This window comes from Amblyomma maculatum, chromosome 1, assembly GCF_055883805.1.
Source record: "Amblyomma maculatum isolate TAMU_Amacu chromosome 1, ASM5588380v1, whole genome shotgun sequence".
NCBI lineage: Eukaryota > Metazoa > Arthropoda > Arachnida > Ixodida > Ixodidae > Amblyomma > Amblyomma maculatum.
The window spans coordinates 6,483,382-6,490,168 of NC_139344.1; positions in this window are offsets into that span (position 1 = coordinate 6,483,382).

Consider the following 6,787-nt stretch of genomic DNA (forward strand, 5'->3'; position numbering starts at 1 on the left):
GGACGCCTGTAGAAAAAAATAATAATTTCATTAGAGTCACGCAAGAAACTTTCATGAAATGTCTGCAAATTAACAGACGTGCATACTCCATCTACTGCTATAGGTACTGAAAGCAAGAGGTAAAAGTATTGAAATAGATTTGTTCCCCAGCACACGCCTCCTTCAACCTCCTGTTGTGAACAGGAGATGGAAAACGACTGGCCTTCGCGGCCGCAAAAGTGTATATCAAAACAAAACCCATGGTAGAGACTGGAATTAACGAACAACTTTCATAATTTGCCTACATAGACATGCATATCAAATAGTTCACTTATTGCATTTGTTCACATTCCTTCCTTTTCATGGAACCCATCAAAATGCTATTTTGTTCAGACAAGCCGCATCGGGACTTATAAGAGGCGCTGGTGGAGCGGAAGGCTGATTTCCCGATAAAGACTGCGCCAGGCGCAATGCAAGAAGGTCTATTTTGCCCCTTTAACTCCATAATCATCGTATGAAGAAATAACCGCACCATCCACCAGCCACTAGACAAGCACGAAGCTGAAGATTACCAACCGAAGGTAAAATCACCAGGGTTAATGAGAAAACTCGTGTTACTGACGTAGGAGCTGATAAAGGGCACTGATAAAAATGCCACCTTGGCATAAGCGCTGTCGTAGCAGCCAATATATACAAAGTTTTAAAAGCGAGAACTTTTACTCCCCTTCGTAGGTTCTTCGCCGTGCGCGCCGTGTGCGCGTGTTTGACGCACCGAGGAGAAGCCACGTGGCAGCTATGATGTCACACAACCGCCGTTAACGGCGGCGGCACCCCCGCCCACACTGAGGTATACCGCGCGCTCGCCTCTGCCTAGTTACGTGACAACTAAGATGTCACTCAGTGCAGCTACGCTGGAGCCGTGGAGCACGATCTGTCTAGATTGCCTCCGCTGCTGCATAAAAGGAAGAGGAAGCGCTGCCTTGGCCCGAGCTAGCGCGCTCGCGCATGGGCTCGGGCAGATGCTTTCATAAGTAGCGTTGGCCAGGCGGCTTATTGCGTTCTTCTTTGATTCCGCCATATCTGTTGGTGCCGAAACCCGGGAAAGTACCAGGGACCTTTAAATACCAGTTTAAATGACGGTTAACTACTCAGCCAGTGCCAACGGATCGCAACTGCTGTCGATAATTTAACGACAGCAGTTGTCATGAATGATCCAGGCGAGACGGCTCGTGAACTGTCTGCGTCTCAGAGGCAGCGAGAATGACAGGTCGAATTCGATCATCCAATAGACGTAGCTCGCCGAGACAGTACCACGCAGAGACGAAGATAGGCGGGTATAGGGTGAAACATGCCGCCGCATTCACTTTGGTTGCTTAGGTTTAGCAGGGTTAAACCTTTGCCTAAATTTTTTCTTTTTTTTTTTAGCCCAGCTCACATTAACGGGAAACTTCATGCAGACGCTGAGCGCGAGCGGCTTCATCATCCTTCAGTTCTGCGCAGAAAAACGCAGGTTGTATCCACGCAACCTGCTTTTTCTCGCAGCGCTAATCACGTGACGTCTTCGCTAACAAACGCCCGACATCACACTACGCATGCTCCCTCGGCGTCCGCGAGCGCGAGATGAGTGCAGCGAGCGCTAAATGGCGGATCAAGCCTCACTACGTAGCGAATATTGTCGAATCCCATTGCCTATACCCTGTAGTTGGGAACAGGAGAAAATAGCTCCCGGGCCCATCGTTCTGCGATAGAAAAGCCGCTTGGTGTGGGAAGCGGCAGGATGATGCTTAGTGCACTGTCCGTGTTCCCACTGGTGAGAGCCTGCCTTTAGCTGAAATGAACGTTCCGTTCTTTTTCTAAGATCGAAATCGGACCTACCTTCTCGCGTACTTACAGCAAAAGCAGCGCAGAACAGACCTGGACTTCCAGGAATGAATGACATTTAAATATTTACTGTCACCACGAAGAGAAACAACAAGCTCGGCACACAAACTCACTGATTCCAGGTGCAAGGAACTCTCCCTGCGTATTAAAACTCCGCTTGTACTGAAGGGCTCCGATAAGGGGCCTTCACTGAAAATTTTAGAGGCAATTAGGAGGACCGCCTGTGTACGAAGGAAAAAGCTCGCTCGTGGAGTAACGCCCAGTTCGAAAACTCCCGCTGCGTAATGTCACGTGGCGTAGTGAGGCGATCAGGACATACAATTGGAGGCACATAAGTCGGTTCGCATCCGTATCGCTAAGTAGACTAATATTACAACACCCGCAACGCTGCATGAAGAACGGTTGCGTTACAATTTTGATACCACTGAAGGGAAACCTGTCGCCATATGGAGGTCAGTTATTGATGCGCTAAGAGTAAATGGCGCATCAGACAGGGTAAGGGGGAATAACAATTGCGCAGGAGTATGTCTTGTTCATGCCGTTGTTCCACCGCCGCTTCGATGGCTCAAGAGCGGCTGGCGTCACAGTTGCTATGGCAGTGACACAAGTGAGGTACTCGAACTGACGACCTTCACTCGGAAAGCCTAAGTCAAATAGTCATGACTGAAGTTCAAGTGCCAAATAAAGGTCAAGGTGAAAAGTCAACATCGACAAGCGTGATTCATGGTCATATAACACATAGTCATTGTCACAAATATCTGCTTTCACGGTGGACAGAGGCGTGGGATCCCCTTTACAATTACCCGCCGTCCCTCTAATGAGGTTTGCGGACACAGTTTAAAGTTAGGCCGGTCAACGAGTGAAGTACGTGTGTCAGTGTGTGACTGAGGAATAAGGTCACAAGAGGCACTCTTGCTGCAAACAAAAAAGATGACATTGTATAATAAACAGAACACACAAAAGCTGCAACGACAAATTGGTGATAAGAGACAACTCGGTAAATTACAGAATAGAATCCCAACAGTGAACAAATGCACTGAAAAAGGAAGGTTGCAATATATTGCAAAACAGATATTCAAAATAGAGTAAGTAGGAGCGAATAGTTAGACACAAAGTTCAGTGAACAAAATATAAAATATAATCAATGTTTAAACAAGACTGAACTCATCAGTTAACAGCCAGTTTGTGGAAAAATGTTCTCTCACAACTATGAAGTTCCGTAATCGGAGAGTCTATACATAGCGACGGCCTATGAGGTAACGAGACGAGCTGATCGTGGGCTCGAAAACCTTGACTTTACCAGAGCGGGTAAATTTATGCGAGAGTGACACCCTAGAGATTGAGTCTCTATAGAGCACACTGGCACCTGGCGCGATGGGACCTGTCTCTTATTCCCTAGGTCGGTTGCACCGCGCCACCTGTTGTTGACGTGGCCGGCCGGGCATTGCCCCGAAGAATCATGTCAGAGCATGATCAGAGAAATGGGGAGATGTTGCGTCTTCTGCTGATAAGAGGTAGCTTGTGACCGTAATACATTGTTAGTGTTGGGGGTGTGTGCTTGGTTTGACCTTGGTTGGGCCTGAAGGTCAGGCGTGCACAACGAGGCGAAACTCTGCATTGTGCGTAGAGCAGTGGATCTTTCGCTCTAAAAACTCCTTATGCTGGAACAATTTTGCCCTTGCGTTAGAAAGGCCAGAATCTAGAATGCCGGTAAGTCAGGTTGTGAGGTTGTGAGTGCTTTTGTACAAGAAGATTCGATTGAAGTTCTTTTTTCCTAACTGGCAAATTAAAAAAACCAATAACTAAGACCGTTATATAGGAGTTAATGACTTGACTGATTAGAAGTAGCTGAAGTCGTTCTTGCATTTGCGGGTCAAGAAAAAATTCTGTTTTCTCTCATGGCCACTGGCAAGACTGCCAGTGTAGTAAAAATTGGGGCAAGGGGACCCCCTTTATAGACAATAGCATTTCTCACTTCCCGAAAATTGGCAATTTCATTGCAGGAGGCACCAGAAAGGGGCAAGCTTCAAGCTTGGCAGTTTTTGCGAGAAACACGTAGCGCGTAACTTCGTGAACCTATATTTTTTAACATTTAGGAGCTGATCCAATGTGTACTGTACATGCTACATTACAAAGTATAAAAAGTGGCACATAGTGGTGTACGCGATCTCAACACTCAGGAGCAACTCTTGTTCACAAAGGCCTTAATTCTGAAGGTGCAAGTAGGACACCATGCCACAACCGGGCCTACCACGGCGACTAAGTGGTTAGCGGCCTCGAATGCTGACTCCAAATACGCGGATCCGATCTTGACCGAGGCGGCCGTTTTTTCGATGGATGCTAAACATAAAGCGTCCATGTACTCTGCGATGTCAATGCCCGTTAAAGAAAGATGCTCAGAATTATTCAGGAGCCGTCCATAAAGCGCGTCATCAAAACCCATGTTGTTTGGGGACGTAAAGCCCAATATACCACACCATATGCCATACAATACCATCTAAAACACAGACCAACTTCAGGGCAAGCCAGCGAACTAAGTACAGCAGAATAAAGACAAAAAAAAGTGCGCACAGTCGGCTGTGAACAAAATGTAAACATCCCGGATCAAGGCTGAAAAAGGACACCTATAAAATAAAAGAAGGAAAGGACTCCTTCTTGTCGTCTTGGAAAAGCCATTAGTCGTATTCGTTCCTATAGATAAGTGCTACAAACTGGTGAAGAGCACTTAGCATTTTTGGGCCAAAACAAAAATATCAATTTCCTTAATATAGGTGCATGCCCAAGACAGTTTGTGAGGATCGGAAGCTTATCTGGTGGTATTCTGCGCAGCAGCAAGCTTGGCCACATTTCCGCTAACATTCAAGGAAAGTCATTTTATTCTACCCATGTGGAAAATTAAGTTTGGCACCACATTCAGGTGTGCTAAGCTATCGACGACGAAGTAAACAGCCTCTCGTTTGCCGATGGCTTATATTCAGAGCGGGCTGAGCCCTACATAAAGCAACAAGGGTAAAGGGCTCTTTTATAAACTTAAACGCAACAAAGATAAAACTGCGCGTATTTCGCATAATCTCAGAAACTCATGCAAAATGGGGTTCATCATCATCAACTAAAAAGGCGCTACAGGATGAAGGAACCTACCATGCATCCCTCTGATTAACAAGATCATGTGCTAGTTGAGGCTAAATTATCCCCACAGATTATATATCACCACCCCGCTTTCTCCCGGCCGGCTCCTCCTACGCCAGCCTTCCTTCGGAATATTCTGTAACCGAAAGATAGCATCGGTTATCCCGCTTTCGCAGTATATTCCTTGGTCACGCCCATTTCTTCTCAATTTCAGTTAGGATACTATTAAAACGCGTTGGTTCCTCTGCCTATTGCGCTCTTTTCCGGTAGTGCTTTGTTTTTCTTTGGAATAGTACACAAGGATTGCGCTAGGATTAACGTTAGTTACAATGAACAAAACAGCTGCAATACCGCTGTTTACTTATGGCTCAGGTGACATGAGCCTGTCTGTACATACATTATACATTGCTTAAGGGTTTTTCTCTCAATCCACACGGCTTTTCATGTTTTGTAATGTGCTGCGTATCAATCTAAAAACACAAGCTACTTTGGTCCGCAGTGATACTATCAAAGGCCGATTCACACGACGGACCGTCGGGCCGCCCAACATGCGTCACGTGACGTCCTACTTGCGGTCTGCGAGGTCCACCACTGGCCCGCCTGGTGAGAAAAGCGGCGCCCCAGACTAGGTTTAGACATTGGTGCGGTCTTTCGCCTTGCTGCTTCAAAAGTTGCGGGCCAGCACCGCGCACACAACTCGCTCTCTCGCCCACACTGCCACTGTCCTTGTAACTCTCGGCCCCGTTGACAGAAACGCACTTAAAAATACCTAAAACTCACAAACTGCCAGAGGCGCGCGTATGTGCAGTGGCTTACTTTCCAAGAAATGCCGAGGGGTTCCCGGGTCCGCGCTTTGTCCGCTAGTTGAGATCGGACACCGGCTGCGGAGCCGAACAGCTTACGAACAAAAGGCGCGCCCGCCACTTTGGCTGCAAGCTGTAAAACGGAGGGGAGGCCCTCGATAAACAAACATGTAAATGAAAAAGGCGCAAGCTCACGTAGGGTATGAGAATGACTGCAAGCAGTCGTCAGTCACCTGTCTATTCTTCAATGATTCTTCGAGAAGGGCACATTAAATTTATATTTTTATGTAAGTGTTAATTTAATGTCTAGTGACTAATAATAATAATGATAATAATAATAATAATAATAATAATAATAATAATAATAATAATAATAATAATAATAATAATAATAATAATAATAATAATAATAATAATAATAATAAAAGAGTGGATTGCACTGATACAACTACGATCTACCGTCCTATTGCTTTCTTTCGTTTTAACTTGTACCATATACAATAGCAAAAGCAGATTTTATTTACTAAAATACAGTCTTCGTGGGGTGACTTCTCGTCAAGCCATTTATCTCTCGTCTCTTCTGCATCCTTGTTCTTTCCATATGCCTCTCTGAAACCTCCTCTCTCGTGCCATCCTCCCCAAGCAATTCCTTGGTTGCTGGATCTTGCGCTTCCCTCTTTTCTACTATGCTAGCTTTTTTTTTTTCCCTAGAAGTCGATATACCCACGTAGGTCTGGAAACCCTTCGAGTTTGCGCAGACTTTCTTCACTTCCCAAACTCGCTCGGAATGGTGGCGGGATCTTGTTTCACCTTCTTTCGAGTCTGCAGCCGTCGTCCAACCCCACTCGTTTGCCGCGCTGCGCTTTACGCCCCCCCCCCCCCCCTCCTTTTTTTCGTGTCGAACGCAAACGCACAGACGCAAACTGTTCGTTACGTGCGCGTTGGTAGCCAAAAGAGTGTACACAACAGGCATTATGAAAGGTGTTTTTCCGGCT